The sequence below is a fragment of the Oncorhynchus masou genome, chromosome 7, assembly GCF_036934945.1.
Source record: "Oncorhynchus masou masou isolate Uvic2021 chromosome 7, UVic_Omas_1.1, whole genome shotgun sequence".
Classification (NCBI taxonomy): Eukaryota; Metazoa; Chordata; class Actinopteri; order Salmoniformes; family Salmonidae; genus Oncorhynchus; species Oncorhynchus masou.
The window spans coordinates 7,323,626-7,350,114 of record NC_088218.1 but is presented as its reverse complement, the minus strand read 5'-3'; positions in this window follow the sequence as shown (position 1 = coordinate 7,350,114).

The following is a 26,489-nucleotide window of genomic DNA, read 5'->3' as shown; positions in this document are numbered from 1 at the left end:
TCTCTCTCTCGCTCTCACTCTCTCCTCCCCCCCTCTCTCTCCCTCTAACTTTCTTAATTAATGACTCTTCCTCTCCCCCTCCCTGTCACATTCTCTCTCTCTTTCTCTCTCCGCTCTCTCTCCCTCTCTCCCTCTCTCTCTCTCTATCTCTCTCTCTCTCTCTCCCTCTCTCTCTCTCCCTCTCTCTCTCTCTCTCTCTCTCTCTCTCTCTCTCTCCTCTCTCTCCCCTCCTCTCTCTCTCTCTCTCCCTCTCTCCCTCTCTCTCTCTCTCTCTCTCTCTCGCTGTCTCTCTCTCTCCTACCCCCTCTCTCTCTCCCTCTAACTTTCTTAATGACTCTTCCTCCCCCCCTCCCTGTCACATTCTCTCTCTCTTTCCCGCTCTGCCTTGAGATAATACCCCATTTGCTCTGCCACTTAATCTGAAAATATTGAACCACTACAGTAACTAATTAGCATAGACAATTACAGCAGCAACCCACCCATCCAGCTCCTCTCCTCTCCTCTCTTCTTCTCTCTACCTGTCTGATAACCACTAAGCCTTCTCTCTCTCTCTCTCTCTCTCTCTCTCTCTGTCTCTGTCTCTCTCTCTCTCTCTCTCTCTCTCTCTCTCTGTCTCTGTCTCTCTCTGTCTATCCATCTCTCTGTCTCTGTCTCTCTCTCTCTCTGTCTATCTTTCTCTCTCTCTCTCTCTCACTCACTCTCTCCCCCCCTCTCTCTCGCTCTCTCTGTATATATAGATATATCTTGCTCTCCCACTCTCTCTCTCTTCTCTCAATTCAATTCAAGGGCTTCATTGGCATGGCAAACACATGTTGACATTGCCAAAGCAAGTGAAAAAGATAATTAACAAAAGTGAAATAAACAATACAAATGAACAGTAAACATTACACTCACAGAAGTTCCAAAAGAATAGAGACATTTCTAATGTCATGTTATGTACATATACAGTGTTGTAATGATGTACAAATAGTTAAAGTACAAAAGGGAAAATAAATTAACATAAATATGGGTTGTACTTACAATGGTGTTTGTTCTTCACTGGTTGCCCTTTTCTTGTGGCAGCAGGTCACAAATCTTGCTGCTGTGATGTCACACTGTGGTATTTCACCCAGTAGATATGGGAGTTTATCAAGATTGGATTTGTTTTGAATTCTTTGTGGATCTGTGTAATCTGAGGGAAGTATGTGTCTCTAATATGGTCATATATTGGGCAGGAAGTTAGGAAGTGCAGCTCAGTTTCCACCTCATTTTGTGGGCAGTGAGCACATAGCCTGTCTTCTCTTGAGACACAGGCCTCCTTACGATGGCCTTTCCAAATAGCAAGGCTATGCTCACTGAGTCTCTACATAGTCAGTCACAGTGGTCAGGTATTCTGCCACTGTGTACTCTCTGTTTAGGGCCAAATAGCATTCTAGGTTGCTCAGTTTTTTTGTTAATTCTTTCCAATGTGTCAAGTAATTATCTTTTTGTTTTCTCATGATTTGCTTGGGTCTAATTGTGCTGCTGTCCTGGGTCTCTGTGGGGTGTGTTTGTGTTTGTGAACAGAGCCCCAGGACCAGCTTGCTTGAGGGACTCTTCTCCAGGTTCATCTCTCTGTAGGTGATGGCTTTGTTATGGAAGGTTTGGGAATCACTTCCTTTTAGGTGGATGTAGAATTTAACGTCTCTTTTCTGGATTTTGATTTTATAGTGGGTATCGGCCTAATTCTGCTCTGCATGCATTATTTGGTTTTTCTACGTTGTACATTGAGGATATTTTTTCAGAGTTCTGCATGCATTCACAATTTGGTGTTTGTCCCATTTTGTGTATTCCTGGTTGGTGAGCGGACCCCAGACCTCACAACCATAAAGGACAATGGGCTCTATGACTGATGTATTTTTAGCCAGATCCTAATTGGTATGTTGAATTTAATGTTCCTTTTGATGGCATAGAAGGCCCTTCTTGCCTTGTCTCTCAGATCGTTCACAGCTTTGTGGAAGTTTCCTGTGGCGCTGACTTTTAAGCCAAGGTATGTACAGTATTATTTGCAACGGTGTCTAGATGGAATTTGTATTTGTGGTACTGGCAACTGGACCTTTTTGGAACAATATTATTTTTGTCTTAGATTTACTGTCAGGGCCCAGGTCTGGCAGAATCTGTGTAGAAGACTAGGTGCTGCTGTAGGTCCTCCTTGGTTGGTGACAGAAGCACCAGATCCTCAGCAAACAGTAGACATTTGACTTCAGATTCCAGTATGGAGGCCAAGTGCTTCAGAGAGTTCTAGTGTTCAATTCATTGATATATGTTGAGGAGGCATAAGCTGCATCTCTGTCTCAACCCACAGCCCTTTTGTTTGTGTACATGGAATTTATAATGTGGTATGTTTTCCTCCAACACCACTTTCCATCAATTTGTATAGTAGACCCTCATGCCTCATGCAGACTGTTATGACTTCCTCTGATGTTGGCTCCTCCCCTTGTTCGGGCGGCGTTCGGCGGTCGACGTCACCGGTCCTCATGCCATATTGAGCATACTGTTATGGCCCCTCTCCTTGTTCGGGCGGCGGTAGGCGGTCGACGTCACCGGTCCTCATGCCATATTGAGCAGACTGTTACGACTTCCTCTGATGTCGGCTCCTCTCCTTGTTCGGGCGGCGTTCGGCGGTCGACGTCACCGGTCCTCATGCCATATTGAGCAGACTGTTATGGCTCCTACCCTTGTTCGGGCGGCGTTCGGCGGTCGACGTCACCGGTCCTCATGCCATATTGAGCAGACTGTTACGGCTCCTACCCTTGTTCGGGCGGCGTTCGGCGGTCGACGTCACCGGTCCTCATGCCATATTGAGCAGACCCTCATGACTTCCTCTGATGTTGGCTCCTACCCTTGTTCTGGCGGCGGTAGGCGGTTGACGTCACCGGTCCTAATGCCATATTGAGCAGACTGTTACGATTTCCTCTGATGTCGGCTCCTCCCCTTGTTCGGGCGGCGTTCGGCGGTCGACGTCACCGGTCTTCTAGCCATCGCCGCTCCACTTTTCATTATTCCATTTGTTTTGTCTTGTTTCCCCGCACACCTGGTTAACATTCACACTACATATATATTCCCTCTGTTCCCCCCCATGTCTTTGTGATTGTTTTGTTATGTGTTTAGTGTGAGGCGTCAGGCTGGTTTTTCCCTGGGTACCGTGTTTAATCCATTTTTGCAACTCTCGCTTTTCACTTTTGCCATTGTTTTGGCGCAGTTGCGTCAGTCTGTTGTTGCTTCTACCAAATAAAGTGTGCGCCACAACTCTCTGCTCTCCTGACTTCTATTAGCGCACAACCTGACACAGACCCTCATGCCAAATTGAGTCAAAGGCTTTTTTTTATCAACAAAGCATGAGAAGACTTTGCCTTTGTTTTAGCGTGTTTGTTTCTAAATTAGGGTGTGCAGGGTGAATGCGTGGTCTGTCGTTAAGTAATTTGGCAAAAAGGTAGTCTTTAATAGTTGATTCTAAGATTTGTATTTGATCATGTATATGTTTTTGCTGTTTGTTCCTTGTTCTTAGGGCCAAAAAAGATTGGACCAGTGGTTTACCCATACATCTCCATTTTGGATAGATAACTCTTTGTGTTGTTGTTTGTTTAGTGTTTTCCAATTTTCCCAGAAGTGGTTGGAATCTATGGATTCTTCAATTACATTGAGTTGTTTTCTGACATCCTGTTCCTTCCTTTTTCATGTTGTGTGTTTCTGTATTGCTACCATGTTGTTGTTGTCATGATGTGTTGCTACCATGCTGTGTTGTTGTTAGTATCAGGTATGAAGGCCAGACCCAGATGCAGATCAAGTTGAATAAACAATAGTTTAATGTTCCAAAAGGGGCAGGCAATAGACACGTCAAGGCAGGCAGGGGTCAGTAAACCAGAGGTGGGGCAACGGTACCGGCAGGCAGGCTCAGGGGCAGGCGGGCTCGGAGTCAGGACAGGCAAGGGTCAAAACCAGGAGGGTGAGAAAAGAGAGACTGGAAAAAGCAGGAGCTGAGACACAAAACGCTGGTTGACTTGAACAAACAAACGAGACGAACTGGCAACAGACAAACAGAGAACACAGGTATAAATACACAGGGGATAATGGGGAAAATGGGTGACACTTGGAGGGGGGTGGAGACAATCACAAGAAAGGTGAAACTGATCAGGGTGTGACACATAGGCCTCTCTTTATGTAGTGTTGTGTTATCTCTCTTGTCATGATCTGTTTTGTCCTATATTTTTTATTTATTTTTTATAAAAAAAAAAAATAATAATCCTAGCCCCCATCCCCACAGGAGGCCATATGCCTTTTGGTGTAGGCCGTCATTGTAAATAAGAATGTGTTCTTAACTGACTTTCCTAGTTAAATAAAGGTTAAATAAAAAATGTAAAAGTGATTCACCATAATGAAGGAGGGAATGCTGTGACCTCCAGGTAGGTGTTTGTCCCCCTGTGTGCTGAGGGTGTCAGGTTCCAGTTCTGGCATTTAGGTCACCACGGACTAATACATGTTCCTGGGCCTGGAAATGATTGATTTACCCTCCTGGATGGAGAAGCTGTCTTCATTAACCTTCTAGGGCTAGGTGTCCCGCTAGTCATGGAGGAGACTTAATCAAGTTAGTTGTTTTGACTACTTTCTTGTCTCTTTCTCTCCTGCATCAAAGGTTAAAAAAAGTTGTAATAGTAGAGAGAATGCGATCGGATCATTATCTAATTGGCATTCACACTTTCATAGATTTTCCACATTAATGGGGATATTGGAAATGTAATCTAAGTTTACTGGAGGACAATTTATTTTTAACAAAGACAAAATAATTATAACTGAATTTTTCCAGTATAATATAGGTTCAGCAAATCCCCTTATTGTTTGAGATACCTTTAAATGTACCTTCAGGGATCATTCAAGTCAATATTCATCAATAATAAAAAAAAGCAGTTCCTGGCTAAAGAGACAAGACTAACTGTCACGTTCTGACCTTTATTTCCTTTGTTTTGTATTCATTATTTAGTATTGTCAGGGCGTGAGTTGGGGTGGGCAGTCTATGTTTGATTTTCTATGATTTGGGGATTTCTATGTTTCGGCCTCGTATGGTTTTCAATCAGAGGCAGGTGTCATTAGTTTTCTCTGATTGAGAATCATACTTAGGTAGCCTGGGTTGCACTGTTTGTTTGTGGGTGATTGTCTATGTTGATTGCTTGTTTCAGCACAGTTCTCAGTAGCTTCACGGTTGTTATTTCGTTTATTGTTTTTGTATAGTGTTTCAGTGTTCAGTGTTTTCTTTATTAAAATTCATGATGAACACATACCACGCCGCATTTTGGTCCTCTGATCCTTCTCGCCTTTCCTCTTCAGATGAAGAGGAGGATGACCGTGACACTAACAAGAATATAATAATAAATAACAATAAAAACGATACTACAGATAATAAGTTGGAGGAAAAACAAAAAGAACTTGAGGAACTTATTCCAGAATGATCTAATGTAATCTATTACAAAAATAAAGCAAACTGATTGGAATATGGAGAAAAATGCACAAAATTCTTCCTGAATCTCCAATACAAGAACGCTAACAAAAATAATTTGCAGAAACTCGTTACTGAAGACGTAGTCATCTATGATTCTCAGAATTATATTTTAAAAGAGGAAGCTAATTATTTAGGCAGATGTTCTCTTTTCTGTCCCATCCTCTCCCACTGAATGATGATTACGGTAAGGAATTCTTTACAAATAATATAAAAAATTAAATTAACAAATGTACAGAAAGATCAGTGCAAAGGCCAAATTACAGATGAAGACCTTTGTGAGGCTATTAAATCCTTTCAGTCTGGAAAAACCCCAGAGCTTGAATGGTAGAGTTATGTCAAGTATTCTCTGATGTACTAAAAGCTCCATTGTTATATTGTTTTAACTACTCCTATAGAAATGGTAGTCTGTCAGGTACTCAGCAGGAAGTTCTGATTTCTCTTTTATTAAAACAAGACCCAGATAGCAAATATAAAGACCTGATCTATCTAAAAAAACTGGAGGTCCCTTATACTTCAATGTTGTGAGTCAAAAATACTAGCGAAATGCATAGCACTCAGAATTAAAAGGGTTTTACCAGGTATTGTTCATCCTGATCAGACTGTTTTTTTACATGGACGATACATTGGAGATAATATACGACAATTACTAGAAATAATAGAACATCATGAAACAAATAAGAAGCCAGGAATGGTATTTATAGCAGATTTTGAAAAAGCATTTGATATAGTAAGACTGGATTTTATTTATAAATCCCTGGATTATTTCAATTTTGGTCATTTTCTTATAAAATGGGTAAAAATAATGTATAGCAACCCCAGGTGTAGAATAGTAAACAACGGCTACTTTTCAGAGAGTTTTGAATTGTCAAGAGGAGTTAAACAAGGGTGTCCACTGTCACCATATCTATTCGTTATGGCCATCGAAATGCTAGCTATTAAAATCGGATCCAATAACAACACTATAGAGGATTAGAAATCCAAGGCTTAAAAACAAAGGTGTCCATGTATGCAGATGACTCAAGTTTTATATTAAGTCAGTCCGCAAGCTAAATATCTGGATAACTATTCTGTACTCTCTGGACTAAAACCTAATTATGATAAGTGTACAATATTACGTATTGGATCTTTAAAAAATACAACTTTTACATTACCCTGCAGTTTACCTATAAAATGGGCTGATGGTGAAGTAGACATACATGGTAAATACCTGTATATTTATAGAAGAAAATGCCCTGATTAACTCCTTAGTCACATCTCAGTTTACTCACTTACTTATGGTGCTGCCTACTCCTGATTATTCGTTTTTTAAATCATATGAGCAAAAAATATTTTGCTTTATCTGAGACGCTAAACCAGACAAGATAAAGAGCCTGTCTATATAATGAATATGAACTGGGTGGGTTGAGGTTATTAAATATAAAAGCTTTAAACCTCTCTAAAAGCTTCAATCCTTCAAAAGTTTTATTTGAACCCTAAATGGTTCTCAAGTAGATTACTAAGAAAAGCTCATCCATTGTTTAAAAATGTCCTTTTTGCCTTTGTGCAGATTGCCATGTCTCATTTTCGATTAATTAAAAATGATACATTTTTCAAGTATCTCTCTTTTCCAAAAAAAGCATTGCAGAGCTGGCTACAATTTCAATTTATATTAATAATAAATAATAAAATCATTCGTGGCAGTTGGGTTTCTCCTCAGTAGCAAACAGAAAAGTACTGCATCTGGAGATTACGCAATAATTGCGATGGAGGACACCAAGCGACCACATGGTAAATGTAGTGTTGTATGGTCAATCTTCCAATGATATGCCTACAAATACGTCACAATGCTGCAGACACCTTGGGGAAACGACGGAAAGTGCAAGCTCATTCGTGGCCCATTCACAGCCATATAAGGAGTCATTGAAACACAGCGCCTTCAAAATCTGGGGCACTTCCTGAAATTTCATCTTGGTTTCGCCTGTAGCATCAGTTCTGTGGCACTCACAGACAATATCTTTGCAGTTTTGGAAATGTCAGAGTGTTTTCTTTCCAATGCTGTCAAAAAAAAATAAAAAAAAATAAATATATATATATATATATATATATATGCATAGTCGAGCATCTTTTCGTGACAAAATATCTTGTTTAAAAAACGGGAACGTTTTTCATCCAAAAATTAAAATAGCGCCCCCTATATCCAAGAAGTTAATCCCACCACAGTGTCCGATTTCAAAAAGGCTTTACGGCGAAAGCATACCATGCGATTATGTTAAGTCAACACCTAGTCACAGTAATCACTAATATTTGATGATCTTCATCAGATGACACTCATAGGACTTCATGTTACACAAAACATGTATGTTCTGTTCGATAAAGTGCATATTTAAATCAAACAAATCTCATTTTACATTGGCGCGTTTCGTTCAGTAGTTCTAAAACATGAGGTGATTGTGCAGCGAGCCACATGAATTCACAGAAATACTCATTATAAATGTTGATGAAAATTCAAGTGTTATGCATGGACTTTAGACACACTTCTCCTGTTATGAACTTGAGTGAAGACCCAAACGCGGTTTTAACAGAAAACAGAGTTCTTTAATAAAAAACAGGAATGGCATAAATCCTCTTCCAACGTAGTCAATGGAACAAAAGAACGTAGTATAATGCAGGTTGCACCTGCCATGCATGCAGACTCCGACAGGACAGGACAAGGTGGAAGCAAACGAGACGACAGCTTGCTTCTGGCATCAAAAAACACAAACAAGAATCAGACACTGAAAGTAGCAGGAACAGAGAAAGAAATAGAGACCTAATCAGAGGGGGAAGAGAGAACAGGTGGGGAAAGAGAGAATGAGCTAGTTAGGTCAGATGTAGAACAGCTGAGGAATGAGAGACAGAGAAGGTAACCTAAAAAGACCAGCAGAGAGAGAGAATGAAGAGAAAGGACAGGAACAGACATAACAAGACATGACAGTACCCCCCCCCACTCACCGAGCGCCTCCTGGCGCACTCGAGGAGGAAACCTGGCGGCAACGGAGGAAATCATCGATCAGCGAACGGTCCAGCACGTCCCGAGAGGGAACCCAACTCCTCTCCTCAGGACCGTACCCCTCCCAATCCACTAGGTACTGATGACCACGGCCCCGAGGGCGCATGTCCAAAATCTTACGAACCCTGTAGATGGGTGCGCCCTCGACAAGGATGGGGGAGGGACGAGCGGGGGCGCAAGAACGGGCTTAACACAGGAGACATGGAAGACCGGGTGAACGCGACGAAGATAGCGCTGGAGAAGAAGTCGCACTGCGACAGGATTAATGACCTGGGAAATACGGAACGGACCAATGAACCGCGGGGCCAACTTGCGAGAAGCTGTCTTAAGGGGAAGGTTCTGAGTGGAGAGCCATACTCTCTGACCGCAACAATATCTAGGACTCTTGGTCCTACGCTTATTAGCGGCCCTCACAGTCTGCGCCCCCTATTACGGCAAAGTGCCGACCTGACCCCCTTCCAGGTGCGCTCGCAACGCTGGACAAAAGCCTGAGCGGAGGGGACGCAGGACTCGGCGAGCTGAGATGAGAACAGCGGAGGCTGGTACCCGAGGCTACACTGAAAAGGGGATAGACCGGTAGCAGACGAGGGAAGCGAGTTGTGGGCGTACTCTGCCCAGGGAGCTGTTCTGACCAAGACGCAGGGTTACGAAAAGAAAGACTGCGTAAAATGCGACCAACAGTCTGATTGGCCCGTTCGGCTTGACCGTTAGACTGGGGATGAAAGCCGGACGAGAGACTGACGGAAGCCCCAATCAAACGGCAAAACTCCCTCCAAAATTGAGACGTGAACTGCGGGCCTCTGTCGGAAACGACGTCAGACGGAAGGCCATGAATTCGGAAAACATTCTCGATAATGATCTGAGCCGTCTCCTTAGCAGAAGGGAGCTTATCGAGAGGAATGAAATGAGCCGCCTTAGAGAATCTATCGACAACCGTAAGAATAACTGTCTTCCCCGCTGATGAAGGCAGTCCGGTGATAAAATCTAAAGCGATGTGAGACCACGGTCGAGAGGGAATGGGAAGCGGTCTGAGACGGCCGGCAGGAGGAGAGTTCCCAGATTTAGTCTGCGCGCAGACCGAACAAGCGGCGACAAATCGACGTGCGTCACGTTCCCGAGTGGGCCACCAGAAACGCTGGCGAATGGAAGCGAGCGTACCCGAAGGCCGGGGTGGCCGGCTAACTTGGCAGAGTGGGCCCACTGAAGAACGGCCGGACGAGTAGGAACGGGAACGAACAGAAGGTTCCTAGGACAAGCTCGCGGCGACGGAGTGTGAGCGAGTGCTTGCTTTACCTGCCTCTCAATTCCCCAGACAGTCAACCCGACAACACGCCCCTCAGGGAGAATCCCATCGGGGTCGGTGGAGACCTCAGAAGAACTGAAGAGACGAGATAAAGCATCAGGTTTGGTGTTTTTTGAGCCCGGACGATAAGAAATAACAAACTCGAAACGAGCGAAAAACAGAGCCCAACGAGCCTGACGCGCATTAAGTCGTTTGGCTGAACGGATGTACTCAAGGTTCCTATGGTCAGTCCAAACGACAAAAGGAACGGTCGCCCTCCAACCACTGTCGCCATTCGCCTAGGGCTAAGCGGATGGCGAGCAGTTCGCGATTACCAACATCATAGTTACGTTCTGACGGCGATAAGCGATGAGAGAAAAACGCGCAAGGATGGACCTTGCCGTCAGAGAGAGAGCGCTGAGAAAGAATGGCTCCCACGCCCACCTCTGACGCGTCAACCTCAACAACAAACTGTCTAGAGATGTCAGGTGTAACAAGAATAGGTGCGGATGTAAAACGATTCTTAAGAAGATCAAAAGCTCCCTGGGCGGAAACGGACCACTTAAAGCACGTCTTAACAGAAGTAAGGGCTGTGAGAGGAGCTGCCACCTGACCGAAATTACGGATGAAACGACGGTAGAAATTAGCGAAGCCCAGAAAGCGCTGCAGCTCGACGCGTGACTTAGGAACGGGCCAATCAATGACAGCCTGGACCTTAGCGGGATCCATCTTAATGCCCTCAGCGGAAATAACGGAACCGAGAAAAGGGACAGAGGCGGCATGAAAAGTGCACTTCTCAGCCTTCACATAAAGACAGTTCTCCAAAAGGCGCTGGAGGACGCGTCGCACGTGCTGAACATGAATCGAGAGAGACGGTGAAAAAATCAGGATATCATCCATGTAAACGAAAACAAAAATGTTCAGCATGTCTCTCAGGACGTCGTTAACTAGTGCCTGAAAGACAGCTGGAGCGTTAACGAGGCCGAAAGGAAGAACCCGGTATTCAAAGTGCCCTAACGGAGTGTTAAACGCCGTCTTCCACTCGTCCCCCTCCCTGATGCGCACGAGATGGTAGGCGTTACGAAGGTCCAATTTGGTGAAAAACCTGGCTCCCTGCAGGATCTCGAAGGCTGAAGACATAAGAGGAAGCGGATAACGATTCTTAACTGTTATGTCATTCAGCCCTCGATAATCCACGCATGGGCGCAGGGACCCGTCCTTCTTCTGAACAAAAAGAACCCGCGCCGGCGGGGGAGGAGGAGGAGACTATGGTACCGGCGTCGAGCGAAACCGACAAATAATCCTCGAGAGCCTTACGTTCGGGAGCCGACAGAGAGTATAATCTACCCCGGGGGGAGTAGTTCCCGGAAGGAGATCAATACTACAGTCATACGACCGGTGTGGAGGGAGAGAAGTGGCCTTGGAACGACTGAACACCGTGCGCAGATCGTGATACTCCTCCGGCACCCCTGTCAAATCGCCAGGCTCCTCCTGTGAAGAAGAGACAGAGGAAACAGGAGGGATAGCAGACATTAAACAGGTTACATGACAAGAAACATTCCAGGATAGGATAGTATTACTAGACCAATTAATAGAAGGGTTATGGTGCACTAGCCAGGGATGACCCAAAACAACAGGTGTAAAAGGTGAACGAAAAATTAAAAAAGAAATGGTTTCGCTATGATTACCAGAGACAGTGAGGGTTAAAGGCAGCGTCTCACGCTGAATCTTGGGGAGAGAACTACCATCTAAAGCGAACAAGGCCCTGGGCTCCCTAACTGTCTGAGAGGAATGTCATGTTCCCGAGCCCAGGTCTCGTCCATAAAACAGCCCTCCGCCCCAGAGTCTATCAAGGCACTGCAGGAAGCAGATGAACCGGGCCAGCGGAGATGGACCGGAAAGGTAGTGCGTGATCCAGAAGGAGAGGCCTGAGTAGTTGCGCCACCAGTAGCCCTCCTCTTACTGATGAGCTCTGGCCTTTTACTGGACATGAGGTGACAAAATGACCAGCGGAGCCGCAGTAGAGACAGAGGCGATTGGTGATTCTCCGTTCCTCTCCTTGGCCGAGATGCGAATACCCCCAGCTGCATAGGCTCAGCATCCGAGCCGGCGGAGGAGGGTGGCAGTGATGCGGCAGGTGGCAGTGATGTGGAGAGGGGAGCAACGGAGAACGTGAGCTCCTTTCCACGAGCTCGGCGACGAAGATCAAACCGTCGCTCTATGCGAATAGCGAGAGCTATTAAGGAGTCCAGACTGGAAGGAACCTCCCGGGAGAGGATCTCATCCTTAACCTCGACGTGGAGACCCTCCAGAAAACGAGCGAGCAAAGCCGGCTCGTTCCAGTCACTAGAGGCAGCGAGAGTGCGAAACTCAATAGAATAATCCGTTATGGATCTATTCCCCTGACATAGGGAAGACAGGGCCCTGGAAGCCTCCTCGCCAAAAACAGAACGGTCAAAAACCCGTATCATCTCCTCCTTAAAGTCCTGATACTGGTTAATACACTCAGCCCTCGCCTCCCAGACTGCCGTGCCCCACTCACGCGCCCGTCCGGTAAGGAGAGAAATGACGTAGGCGATGCGGGCTGCGCTCCTGGAGTAAGTGTTGGGCTGGAGAGAGAACACCACATCACACTGAGTGAGGAATGAGCGGCACTCAGTGGGCTCCCCAGAGTAACACGGCGGGTTGTTGATCCTGGGCTCCGGAGACTCGGAAACCCTGGAAGTGGGCGGTGGATCGAGGTGGAGTTGGTGAACCCGTCTTGTGAGGTCGGAGACTTGGACGGCCAGGGTCTCAACGGCATGTTGAGCAGCAGACAATTCCTCCTCGTGTCTGCCTAGCATCGCTCCCTGGATCTCGACGGCGGAGTGAAAAGGGTCCGGAGCCGCTGGGTCCATTCGTGGTCTGATTCTTCTGTTATGAACTTGAGTGAAGACCCAAACGCGGTTTTAACAGAAAACAGAGTTCTTTAATAAAAAACAGGAATGGCATAAATCCTCTTCCAACGTAGTCAATGGAACAAAAGAACGTAGTATAATGCAGGTTGCACCTGCCATGCATGCAGACTCCGACAGGACAGGACAAGGTGGAAGCAAACGAGACGACAGCTTGCTTCTGGCATCAAAAAACACAAACAAGAATCAGACACTGAAAGTAGCAGGAACAGAGAAAGAAATAGAGACCTAATCAGAGGGGGAAGAGAGAACAGGTGGGGAAAGAGAGAATGAGCTAGTTAGGGCAGATGTAGAACAGCTGAGGAATGAGAGACAGAGAAGGTAACCTAAAAAGACCAGCAGAGAGAGAGAATGAAGAGAAAGGACAGGAACAGACATAACAAGACATGACATCTCCTTAATGCAACCGCTGTGTAAGATTTAAAAAAAAGCTTTACGGAAAAAGCACACCATGCAATAATCTGAGTACAGCTCTCAGACACCAAAATAGATACCCGCCATGTTGTGGAGTCAACAGAAGTCAGAAATAGCATTATAAATATTCACTTAGCTTTGATGATCTTCATCAGAATGCACTCCCGGGAATCCCAGTTCCACAATAAATGTATGTTTTGTTCGATAAAGTAAATCATTTATTTATTTGTATTTTTTATTTCACCTTTATTTAACCAGGTAGGGTAGTTGAGAACAAGTTCTCATTTGCAACTGCGACCTGGCCAAGATAAAGCAAAGCAGTGTGAACAGACAACACAGAGTTACACATGGAGTAAACAATTAACAAATCAATTACACAGTAGAAAAAAAAGGAGAGTCTATATACATTGTGTGCAAAAGGCATGAGGAGGTAGGCGAATAATTACAATTTTGCAGATTAACACTGGAGTGATAAATGATCAGATGGTCATGTACAGGTAGATATACTGGTGTGCAAAAAGAGCAGAAAAGTAAATAAATATAAACAGTATGGGGATGAGGTAGGTAAAATTGGGTGGGCTATTTACCGATAGACTATGTACAGCTGCAGCGATCGGTTAGCTGCTCAGATAGCAGATGTTTGAAGTTGGTGAGGGAGATAAAAGTCTCCAACTTCAGGGATTTTTGCAATTCGTTCTAGTCACAGGCAGAGGAGAACTGGAACGAAAGGCGGCCAAATGAGGTGTTGGCTTTAGGGATGATCAGTGAGATACACCTGCTGGAGCGCATGCTACGGGTGGGTGTTGCCATCGTGACCAGTGAACTGAGATAAGGTGGAGCTTTACCTAGCTTGGACTTGTAGATGACCTGGAGCCAGTGGGTCTGGCAACGAATATGTAGCTAGGGCCAGCCGACTAGAGCATACAGGTCGCAGTGATGGGTGGTATAAGGTGCTTTAGTAACAAAACGGATGGCACTGTGATAAACTGCATCCAGTTTGTTGAGTAGAGTATTCGAAGCTATTTTGTAGATGACATCGCCGAAGTCGAGGATCGGTAGGATAGTCAGTTTTACTAAGTTTGGTGGCGTGAGTGAAGGAGGCTTTGTTGCGGAATAGAAAGCCGACTCTAGATTTGATTTTAGATTGGAGATGTTTGATATGAGTCTGGAAGGAGAGTTTACAGTCTAGCCAGACACCTAGGTACTTACAGATGTCCAAATATTCTAGGTCAGAACCATCCAGGGTGTTGATGCTAGTCGGGCGTGCGGGTGCAGGCAGCGAACGGTTGAAAAGGAGCTGTTTGCCGAGGTTGGAGTAGCCAGGAGGAAGGCATGGCCAGCCGTTGAGAAATGCTTGTTGAAGTTTTCGATAATCATGGATTTATCGGTGGTGACCGTGTTGCCTAGCCCCAGTGCAGTGGGCAGCTGGGAGGAGGTGCTCTTGTTCTCCATGGACTTTACAGTGTCCCAGAACTTTTTGGAGTTGGAGCTACAGGATGCAAATTTCTGCCTGAAGAAGCTGGCCTTTGCTTTCCTGACTGACTGCGTGCATTGGTTCCTGACTTCCCTGAACCGTTGCATATCGCGGGGACTATTCAATGCTATTGCAGTCTGCCACAGGATGTTTTTGTGCTGGTCGAGGGCAGTCAAGTCTGGAGTGAACCAAGGGCTATATCTGTTCTTAGTTCTGCATTTTTTGAACGGAGCATGCTTATCTAAAATGGTGAGGAAGTTACTTTTAAAGAATGACCAGGCATCCTGAACTGACGGGATGAGGTCAATATCCTTCCAGGATACCCGGGCCAGGTCAATTAGAAAGGCCTGTTCGCTGAAGTTTTTTAGGGAGCATTTGACAGTGATGAGGGGTAGTCGTTTGACTGCGGATCCATAGCGGATACAGGCAATGAGGCAGTGATCGCTGAGATCCTGGTTGAAGACAGCGGAGGTGTATTTGGAGGGCCAGTTGGTCAGGATGACGTCTATGAGGGTGCCCTTGTTTACAGATTTAGGGTTGTACCCGGTGGGTTCCTTGATGATTTGTGTGAGATTGAGGGCATCTAGCTTAGATTGTAGGACTGCCGGGGTGTTAAGCATATCCCAGTTTAGGTCACCTAACAGAACAAAATCTGAAGCTAGATGGGGACGATCAATTCACAAATGGTGTCCAGGGCACAGCTGGGAAATGAGGGGGGTCGGTAGCAGCGGCAACAGTGAGAGACTTATTTCTGGAGAGAGTCATTTTTTAAATTAGTAGTTCGAACTGCTTGGGTATGGACCTGGAAAGTATGACAGTACTTTGCAGGTTATCTCTGGAGTAGACTGTAACTCCTCCCCCTTTGGCAGTTCTATCTTGACAGAAAATGTTATAGTTGGGTATGGAAATCTCAGATTTTTTGGTGGCCTTCCTAAGCCAGGATTCAGACACATCAAGGACATCAGGATTAGCAGAGTGTGCTAAAGCAGTGAGTAAAACAAACTTAGGGAGGAGGCTTCTGATGTTGACATGCATGAAACCAAGGCTTTTTCGATCACAGAAGTCAACAAATGAGGGTGCCTGGGGACATGCAGGGCCTGGGTTTACCTCCACATTACCCGCGGAACAGAGGAGGAGTAGTCTTTGTCCAAATACCTCCTTTTTGTTCGTACATTTAGTCCCGTAATCCAAAATGCACAAGGCACAGGCACTAAGTCCAGATGAAAAGTCAAAAAAGTTCAATTACAGTTCGTAGAAACATGTCAAACGATGTATATGATCAATCTTTAGGATGTTTTTATCACCCACGCACAATAAACAACTCATGGCATTCTGCCAGACCTCTGACTCAAACAGCTCTTATTCGTTCCCCCTTCACAGTAGAAGCCTGAAACAAGGTTCTAAAGACTGTTGACATCTAGTGGAAGCCGTTGGAAGTGCAATCAGATCAAATGTCCACTGTATATTGGATAGACAATCACTTAAAACTACAAACCTCAGATTTCCAACTTCCTGGTTGGATTTTTTTCCAGGTTTTTGCCTACCATATGAGTTATGTTATACTCACAGACATTATTCAAACAGTTTTAGAAACTTCAGAGTGTTTTCTATCCAAATCCGCTATCATATGCATATATTAGCAACTGGGCTTGAGTAGCAGGCAGTTTACTCTGGGCACCTTTTTCGTCCAAGCTACTCAATACTGCCCCCATCCATAAGATGTTAAATGATATTGTAAATTGGAATGGTAGAGTTATGTCCTTTATGGAGTTATCAGAATTGTACTGGAAGGTCTGCTCAATCCAAGAGTACAACCAATTGAATACAGCATTACCACTAAAATGGAGGAGGCAGGTGGCAGCGGAAGATGTGATTGAATGATTGAGGGACAGCTGTTGGGGAACTGTAGGGAGATTGTATGGGTCTGAACTGAGGAGGCCTAAATGGGGTGTGGGCATGGTTGACTTGGGGGGGGGGGTGTTGATTGGTTGGGTTGGGGGTGTGTATGTGGCTGGTGGTGTTGTGGAATGGATGGGGTCAGGGGTGGACTGGATGGGGTCTGGGGTGGACTGGATGGGGTCTGGGGTGGACTGGATGGGGTCAGTGTCTGGGGTAGAATGGTGGGTTCTGGGTCTAGGGTGGACTGGATGGGGTCTGGGGTGGACTGGATGGGGTCAGGCGTGGACTGGATGGGGTCAGGGTGGACTGGATGGGGTCTGGGGTGGACTGGATGGGGTCAGGGGTGGACTGGATGGGGTCTGGGGTGGACTGGATGGGGTCTGGGGTGGACTGGATGGGGTCTGGGGTGGACTGGATGGGGTCTGGGATGGACTGGATGGGGTCAGGGTCTGGGGTGGACTGGATGGGGTCTGGGGTGGACTGGATGGGGTCTGGGGTGGTCTGGATGGGGTCAGGGGTGGACTGGATGGGGTCTGGGGTGGACTGGATGGGGTCAGGGGTGGACTGGATGGGGTCTGGGGTGGACTGGATGGGGTCTGGGGTGGACTGGATGGGGTCTGGGGTGGACTGGATGGGGTCAGGGGTGGACTGGATGGGGTCTGGGGTGGACTGGATGGGGTCTGGGGTGGACTGGATGGGGTCTGGGGTGGACTGGATGGGGTCTGGGGTGGACTGGATGGGGTCAGGGGTGGACTGGATGGGGTCTGGGTCTGGGGTGGACTGGATGGGGTCTGGGGTGGACTGGATGGGGTCAAGGTGGACTGGATGGGGTCTGGGGTAGACTGGATGGGGTCTGGGTCTGGGGTGGACTGGATGGTGTCTGGGTCTGGGGTGGACTGGATGGGGTCTGGGTCTGGGGTAGACTGGATGGGGTCTGGGTCTGGGGTGGACTGGATGGGGTCTGGGGTGGACTGGATGGGGTCTGGGGTGGACTGGATGGGGTCTGGGGTGGACTGGATGGGGTCAGGGATGTTCTGGATGGGGTCAGGGGTGGACTGGATGGGGTCAGGGTCTGGGTGGACTGGATGGGGTCTGGGGTGGACTGGATGGGGTCAGGTTCTGGGGTGGACTGGAGGGGGTCTGGGGTGGACTGGATGGGTTCTGGGTCTAGGGTGGACTGGATGGGGTCAGGGGTGGACTGGATGTGGTCTGGGATGGACTGGATGGGGTCTGGGGTGGACTGGATGGGGTCTGGGATGGACTGGATGGGGTCTGGGGTGGACTGGATGGGGTCTGGGATGGACTGGATGGGGTCTGGGTGGACTGGATGGGGTCTGGGATGGACTGGATGGGGTCTAGGGTGGACTGGATGGGGTCTGGGGTGGACTGGATGGGGTCAGGGGTGGACTGGATGGGGTCTGGGTGGACTGGATGGGGTCTGGGATGGACTGGATGGGGTCTAGGGTGGACTGGATGGGGTCTGGGGTGGACTGGATGGGGTCTGGGTGGACTGGATGGGGTCTGGGTGGACTGGATGGGGTCTGTGATGGACTGGATGGGGTCTAGGGTGGACTGGATGGGGTCTGGGGTGGACTGGATGGGGTCAGGGGTGGACTGGATGGGGTCAGGGATGTTCTGGATGGGGTCAGGGTCTGGGGTGGACTGGATGGGGTCTGGGGTGGACTGGATGGGGTCAGGGTCTGGGGTAGAATAGATGGGGTCAGGGTCTGGGTGGACTGGATGGGGTCAGGTGTGGACTGGATGGGGTCATGGTCTGGGTGGACTGGATGGGGTCAGGGGTGGAATGGTGGGTTCTGGGTCTGGGGTGGACTGGATGGGGTCAGGGGTGGACTGGATGGGGCCAGGGATGGACTGGATGGGTTCTGGGTCTGGGGTGGAATGGATGGGGTCTGGGGTGGACTGGATGGGGTCAGGGTCTGGGGTGGACTGGATGGGGTCTGGGGTGGACTGGATGGGGTCAGGGTCTGGGGTGGAATGGTGGGTTCTGGGTCTGGGGTGGACTGGATGGGGCCTGGGGTGGACTGGATGGGGCCAGCGTCTGGGGTGGACTGGATGGGGTTTGGGGTGGACTGGATGGGGTCTGGGGTGGACTGGATGGGGCCAGCGTCTGGGGTGGACTGGATGGGGTTTGGGGTGGACTGGATGGGGTCTGGGGTGGACTGGAATGGGGTCTGGGTCTGGGGTGGACTGGAAAACAGCTCGAGCTCAGTGAGGTTGGATGGAGAGCATTTGTGAACAGCAGTTTTCAGTTCTTTCCACAGATTCTCGATTGGATTCAGGTCTGGACTTTGACTTGGCCATTCTAACACCTGGATATGTTTATTTTTGAACCATTCAATTGTATATTTTGCTTTATGTTTTGGATCATTGACTCCATCAGGTTTTCTTCCAGAATGGTCCTGTATTTGGCTCCATCCATCTTCCCTTCAATTTTAACCATCTTCCCTGTCTCTGCTGAAGAAAAGCAGGCCCACCACCATGTTTGACAGTGGGGATCCTGTGACCAGGGTGATGAGCTGTGTTGCTTTTACGCCAAACATAACATTTTGCATTGTTGCCAAAAAGTTCAATTTTGGTTTCATCTGACCAGAGCACCTTCTTCCACATGTTTGGTGTGTCTCCCAGGTGGCTTGTGGCAAACTTTAAACAACACTTTTTATGGATATCTTTAAGAAATGGCTTTCTTCTTGCCACTCTTCCATAAAGGCCATATTTGTGCAATATACGACCGATTGTTGTCATATGGACAGTCTCCCACCTCAGCTGTAGATCTCTGCAGTTCATCCAGAGTGATCATGGGCCTCTTGGCTGCATCTCTGATCAGTCTTCTCCTTGTATGAGCTGAAGGTTTAGAGGGACGGCCAGGTCTTGGTAGATTTGCAGTGTTCTGATACTCCTTCCATTTCAATATAATCGCTTGCACAGTGCTCCTTGGGATGTTTAAAGCTTGGGAAATCTTTTTGTATCCAAATCCGGCTTTAAACTTCTTCACAACAGTATCTCGGACCTGCCTGGTGTGTTCCTTGTTCTTCATGATGCTCTCTGCGCTTTTAACGGACCTCTGAGACTATCACAGTGCAGGTGCATTCATACGGAGACAGAGATCCTCACTGAACTTCTGGAGAGAGTTTGCTGCACTGAAAGTAAAGGGGCTGAATAATTTCGCACGCCCAATTTTTCAGTTTTTGATTCGTTAAAAAAGTTTCAAATATCCAATAAATGTCGTTCCACTTCATGATTGTGTCCTACTTGTTGTTCATTCTTCACAAAAAAATACAGTTTTATATCTTTATGTTTGAAGCCTGAAATGTGGCAAAAGGTCGCAAAGTTCAAGGGGGCCGAATACTTTCGCAAGGCACTGTATATTCTGTACTCTATACCATATACTGCATCTTGCCTATGCCACACGGTCATCGCTCATCCATATATTTTTATGTATATATTCTCATTCACCCCTTTAGATTTGTGTGTACTAGGTAGTTGTTGTGGAATTGTTAGATATTACTGCACTGTCGGAACTAGAAGCACAAGCATTTCACTACACTCACATTAACATCTGCTAACCATGTGTATGGTACCAATAAAATGTGATTTGAATTTAAGTGGTAGTCTCTCTCTCTCTCTCTCTCTCTCTCTCTCTCTCTCTCTCTCTCTCTCTCTCTCTCTCTCTCTCTCTCTCTCTCTCTCTCTCTCTCTCTCTCTCTCTCTCTCTCTCTCTCTCTCTCTCTCTCTCTCTCTCTCTCTCTCTCTCTCTCTCTGATAAACAGAAAGTGTTGGGTGTTGATGCTGTGAATCTAAATGAAGCATTTCATCTCTGTTGAATGGGAGATACCATCTTGTATTCATCTGTTCTCGTTCTGAAGATACAGACCGCACCTTGCTGGGAGGGAAGGATGTTGGAGAAAGAGAAGAAGGGGTTGTCGCCGTTGTCCGTCTTGAGCTGAGACTTTCACAAAGAAAACTCTACATGGCAGAAACTGCTTCTTTGTCTTAATCTAGAACATAAATCACCCTCCTTTTTGATGAGTTAAACCGTGTTGAAGATTAGCATTTCATTTTCATTAATTCCCTTAAAGCACATGGTATCGCCCATGTCACCCTATCGCTGCCTCGTTCACCCTGCCTTGTCTTCCAGGACCATTTTAGCAGTAGATGTAAGCCAGGCTCAGCTGACGTTAACAAGTCTTCATGGAAGTGCTGACATGTTGAAACAACTCTGATAGGTTCACACCGAGGAAGTGTAGGACAGGACAGGAAACTGTATCCAGTCCTCTGAAGGTGTCGCGGCTCCCTGCATCATTTAGTAGCAGACACTGAGACGGGTTCTAAAAGGAGTTTAGTAGCAGACACAGAGACGGGTTCTAAAAGGAGTTTAGTAGCAGACACAGAGACGGGTTCTAAAAGGAGTTTAGTAGCAGACACAGAGACGAGTTCTAAAAGGAGTTTAGTAGCAGACACAGAGACGGGTTCTAAAAGGAGTTTAGTAGCAGACACAGAGACGGGTTCTAAAAGGAGTTTAGAAGCAGACACGGGTTCTAAAAGGAGTTTAGTAGCGGACACGGGTTCTAAAAGGAGTTTAGTAGCAGAGATGGGTTCTAAAAGGAGTTTAGTAGCAGAGACGGGTTCTAAAAGGAGTTTAGTAGCAGAGACGGGTTCTAAAAGGAGTTTAGTAGCAGACACAGAGACGGGTTCTAAAAGGAGTTTAGTAGCAGACACAGAGACGGGTTTTAGAAGGAGTTCAGTTTTTGGTAGCAGGAAGACACAAATGGATTTCCTTTTCGGGAGGAAGCAGAATGAGATTAAGGAGGAGAGGAAGTGGAAGAGGGCCCCGATATCAACAAGCTCTTATTAATTAATAGTGTGTCTCAGGAAGAGGAGATTATAGGATATGATTAAAAGGGTGACAGTAAGGAGGAGATTACAGGATATGATTCCCTGTGTGACAGTCAGCAGGAGATTACAGGATATGATTCCCTGGGTGACAGTCAGGAGGAGATTACAGGATATGATTCCCTGGGTGACAGGAGATTACAGGATATGATTCCCTGGGTGACAGTAAGGAGGAGATTACAGGATATGATTCCCTGGGTGACAGTAAGGAGGAGATTACAGGATATGATTCAAAGGGTGACAGTAAGGAGGAGATTACAGGATATGATTCCCTGGGTGACAGTCAGGAGGAGATTACAGGATATGATTCCCTGGTTGGCAGTCAGGAGGAGATTACAGGATACGATTCCCTGGGTGACAGTCAGAAGGAGATTACAGGATATGATTCCCTGGGTGACAGGAGATTACAGGATATGATTCCCTGGGTGACAGTCAGGAGGAGATTACAGGATATGATTCCCTGTGTGACAGTCAGGAGGAGATTACAGGATACGATTCCCTGGGTGGCAGTCAGGAGGAGATTAAAGGATACGATTCCCTGGGTGACAGTCAGGAGGAGATTACAGGATATGATTCCCTGGGTGACAGTCAGGAGGAGATTACAGGATATGATTCCCTGTGTGACAGTCAGGAGGAGATTACAGGATACGATTCCCTGGGTGACAGTCAGGAGGAGATTAAAGGATACGATTCCCATTATCCCCTGGCCTGACATGATGAAAGTAAGATTTTTCCCACAGGGGCTGCTGTGGAGACCATTCAGTGCTAAATGTATATATATATCATGGAAGCTGAAATTACCCATACTAACATTTTTTTAATTCACGTTTGATATCAATTGGAACTCCAGGTACTCGCTTTTACAATCAGTTGAAATTGTTATTAGTCTAATTTAATAATGTTATTATAATTAAATTTAAAAACATTAATTTCACCTTTATTTATTTAACCAGGTGGCCAGTTGAGAATAAGTTCTCATTTCCAACTGCGACCTGCCAAGATATAGCAAAGCAGTGCAACACAAACAACAACACAGTTACGCATAAACAAACGTACAGTCAATAACACAACAGACAAAATCTATGTGGCTAGTGTCCATCTTTCCTGCCTATGTTTCTTGTGCTGACGAAATGTTGTGCAGCTGGAATGCAGCAGGACGCCTCATTGTGTTAATGAACTGTTATAATCCCCTTGGTGGCAGCAATACTTCTGCCAAGAGGAAGATTCAGCTCAGTCCACAGAGAGAGAGAGGTTCCGTTCCCCACCAGGACTCATCTACTACTGTCTCCACAAGGTCCCGTTCACCACCAGGACTCATCTACTACTGTCTCCACAAGGTCCCATTCACCACCAGGACTCATCTACTACTGTCTCCACAAGGTCCCATTCACCACCAGGACTCATCTACTACTGTCTCCACAAGGTCCCGTTCACCACCAGGACTCATCTACTACTGTCTCCACAAGGTCCCATTCACCACCAGGACTCATCTACTATTGTCTCCACAAGGTCCCATTCACCACCAGGACTCATCTACTACTGTCTCCACAAGGTCCCGTTCACCACCAGGACTCATCTACTACTGTCTCCACAAGGTCCCATTCACCACCAGGACTCATCTACTATTGTCTCCACAAGGTCCCATTCACCACCAGGACTCATCTACTACTGTCTCCACAAGGTCCCATTCACCACCAGGACTCATCTACTATTGTCTCCACATGGTCCCATTCACCACCAGGACTAATCTACTATTGTCTCCACAAGGTCCCATTCACCACCAGGACTCATCTACTACTGTCTCCACAAGGTCCCATTCACCACCAGGACTCATCTACTACTGTCTCCACAAGGTCCCATTCACCACCAGGACTCATCTACTACTGTCTCCATAAGGTCCCATTCACCACCAGGACTCATCTACTACTGTCTCCACAATGTCCCATACACCACCAGGACTCATCTACTATTGTCTCCACAAGGTCCCATTCACCACCAGGACTCATCTACTACTGTCTCCACAAGGTCCCATTCACCACCAGGACTCATCTACTATTGTCTCCACAAGGTCCCATTCACCACCAGGACTCATCTACTATTGTCTCCACAAGGTCCCATTCACCACCAGGACTCATCTACTACTGACTCCACAAGGTCCCATTCACCACCAGGACTCATCTACTACTGTCTCCACAAGGTCCCATTCACCACCAGGACTCATCTACTACTGTCTCCACAAGGTCTCATTCACCACCAGGACTCATCTACTATTGTCTCCACAAGGTCCCATTCACCACCAGGACTCATCTACTACTGTCTCCACAAGGTCCCATTCACCACCAGGACTCATCTACTATTGTCTCCACAAGGTCCCATTCACCACCAGGCCTCATCTACTACTGTCTCCACAAGGTCCCATTCACCACCAGGACTCATCTACTACTGTCTCCACAAGGTCCCATTCACCACCAGGACTCATCTACTACTGTCTCCACAAGGTCCCGTTCAACACCAGGACTCATCTACTACTGTCTCCACAAGGTCCCATTCACCACCAGGACTCATCTACTACTGTCTCCACAAGGTCCCATTCACCACCAGGACTCATCTACTACTGTCTCCACAAGGTCCCATTCACCACCAGGACTCATCTACTATTGTCTCCACAAGGTCCCATTCACCACCAGGACTCATCTACTACTGTCTCCACAAGGTCCCATTCACCACCAGGACTCATCTACTATTGTCTCCACAAGGTCCCATTCACCACCAGGACTCATCTACTATTGTCTCCACAAGGTCCCATTCACCACCAGGACTCATCTACTACTGTCTCCACAAGGTCCCATTCACCACCAGGACTCATCTACTATTGTCTCCACAAGGTCCCATTCACCACCAGGAGTCATCTACTACTGTCTCCACAAGGTCCCATTCACCACCAGGACTCATCTACTACTGTCTCCACAATGTCCCATACACTACCAGGACTCATCTACTATTGTCTCCACAAGGTCCCATTCACCACCAGGACTCATCTACTACTGTCTCCACAAGGTCCCATTCACCACCAGGACTCATCTACTACTGTCTCCACAAGGTCCCATTCACCACCAGGACTCATCTACTACTGTCTCCACAAGGTCCCGTTCACCACCAGGACTCATCTACTACTGTCTCCACAAGGTCCCATTCACCACCAGGACTCATCTACTACTGTCTCCACAAGGTCCCATTCACCACCAGGACTCATCTACTACTGTCTCCACAAGGTCCCATTCACCACCAGGACTCATCTACTATTGTCTCCACAAGGTCCCATTCACCACCAGGACTCATCTACTATTGTCTCCACAAGGTCCCATTCACCACCAGGACTCATCTACTATTGTCTCCACAAGGTCCCATTCACCACCAGGACTCATCTACTATTGTCTCCACAAGGTCCCATTCACCACCAGGACTCATCTACTACTGTCTCCACAAGGTCCCATTCACCACCAGGACTCATCTACTACTGTCTCCACAATGTCCCATACACTACCAGGACTCATCTACTATTGTCTCCACAAGGTCCCATTCACCACCAGGACTCATCTACTACTGTCTCCACAAGGTCCCATTCACCACCAGGACTCATCTACTACTGTCTCCACAAGGTCCCATTCACCACCAGGACTCATCTACTACTGTCTCCACAAGGTCCCATTCACCACCAGGACTCATCTACTACTGTCTCCACAAGGTCCCATTCACCAACAGGACTCATCTACTATTGTCTCCACAAGGTCCCATTCACCACCAGGACTCATCTACTATTGTCTCCACAAGGTCCCATTCACCACCAGGACTCATCTACTACTGTCTCCACAAGGTCCCATTCACCACCAGGACTCATCTACTATTGTCTCCACAAGGTCCCATTCACCACCAGGACTCATCTACTACTGTCTCCACAAGGTCCCATTCACCACCAGGACTCATCTACTACTGTCTCCACAATGTCCCATACACTACCAGGACTCATCTACTATTGTCTCCACAATGTCCCATTCACCACCAGGACTCATCTACTACTGTCTCCACAAGGTCCCATTCACCACCAGGACTCATCTACTACTGTCTCCACAAGGTCCCATTCACCACCAGGACTCATCTACTACTGTCTCCACAAGGTCCCGTTCACCACCAGGACTCATCTACTACTGTCTCCACAAGGTCCCATTCACCACCAGGACTCATCTACTACTGTCTCCACAAGGTCCCATTCACCACCAGGACTCATCTACTTCTGTCTCCACAAGGTCCCATTCACCACCAGGACTCATCTACTATTGTCTCCACAAGGTCCCATTCACCACCAGGACTCATCTACTACTGTCTCCACAAGGTCCCATTCACCACCAGGACTCATCTACTACTGTCTCCACAAGGTCCCATTCACCACCAGGACTCATCTACTACTGTCTCCACAAGGTCCCGTTCACCACCAGGACTCATCTACTACTGTCTCCACAAGGTCCCATTCACCACCAGGACTCATCTACTACTGTCTCCACAAGGTCCCATTCACCACCAGGACTCATCTACTTCTGTCTCCACAAGGTCCCATTCACCACCAGGACTCATCTACTATTGTCTCCACAAGGTACCATTCACCACCAGGACTCAACTACTATTGTCTCCAGAAGGTCCCATTCACCACCAGGACTCATCTACTACTGTCTCCACAAGGTCCCGTTCACCACCAGGACTCATCTACTACTGTCTCCACAAGGTCCCATTCACCACCAGGACTCATCTACTACTGTCTCCACAAGGTCCCATTCACCACCAGGACTCATCTACTACTGTCTCCACAAGGTCCCATTCACCACCAGGACTCATCTACTATTGTCTCCACAAGGTCCCATTCACCACCAGGACTCATCTACTATTGTCTCCACAAGGTCCCATTCACCACCAGGACTCATCTACTACTGTCTCCACAAGGTCCCATTCACCACCAGGACTCA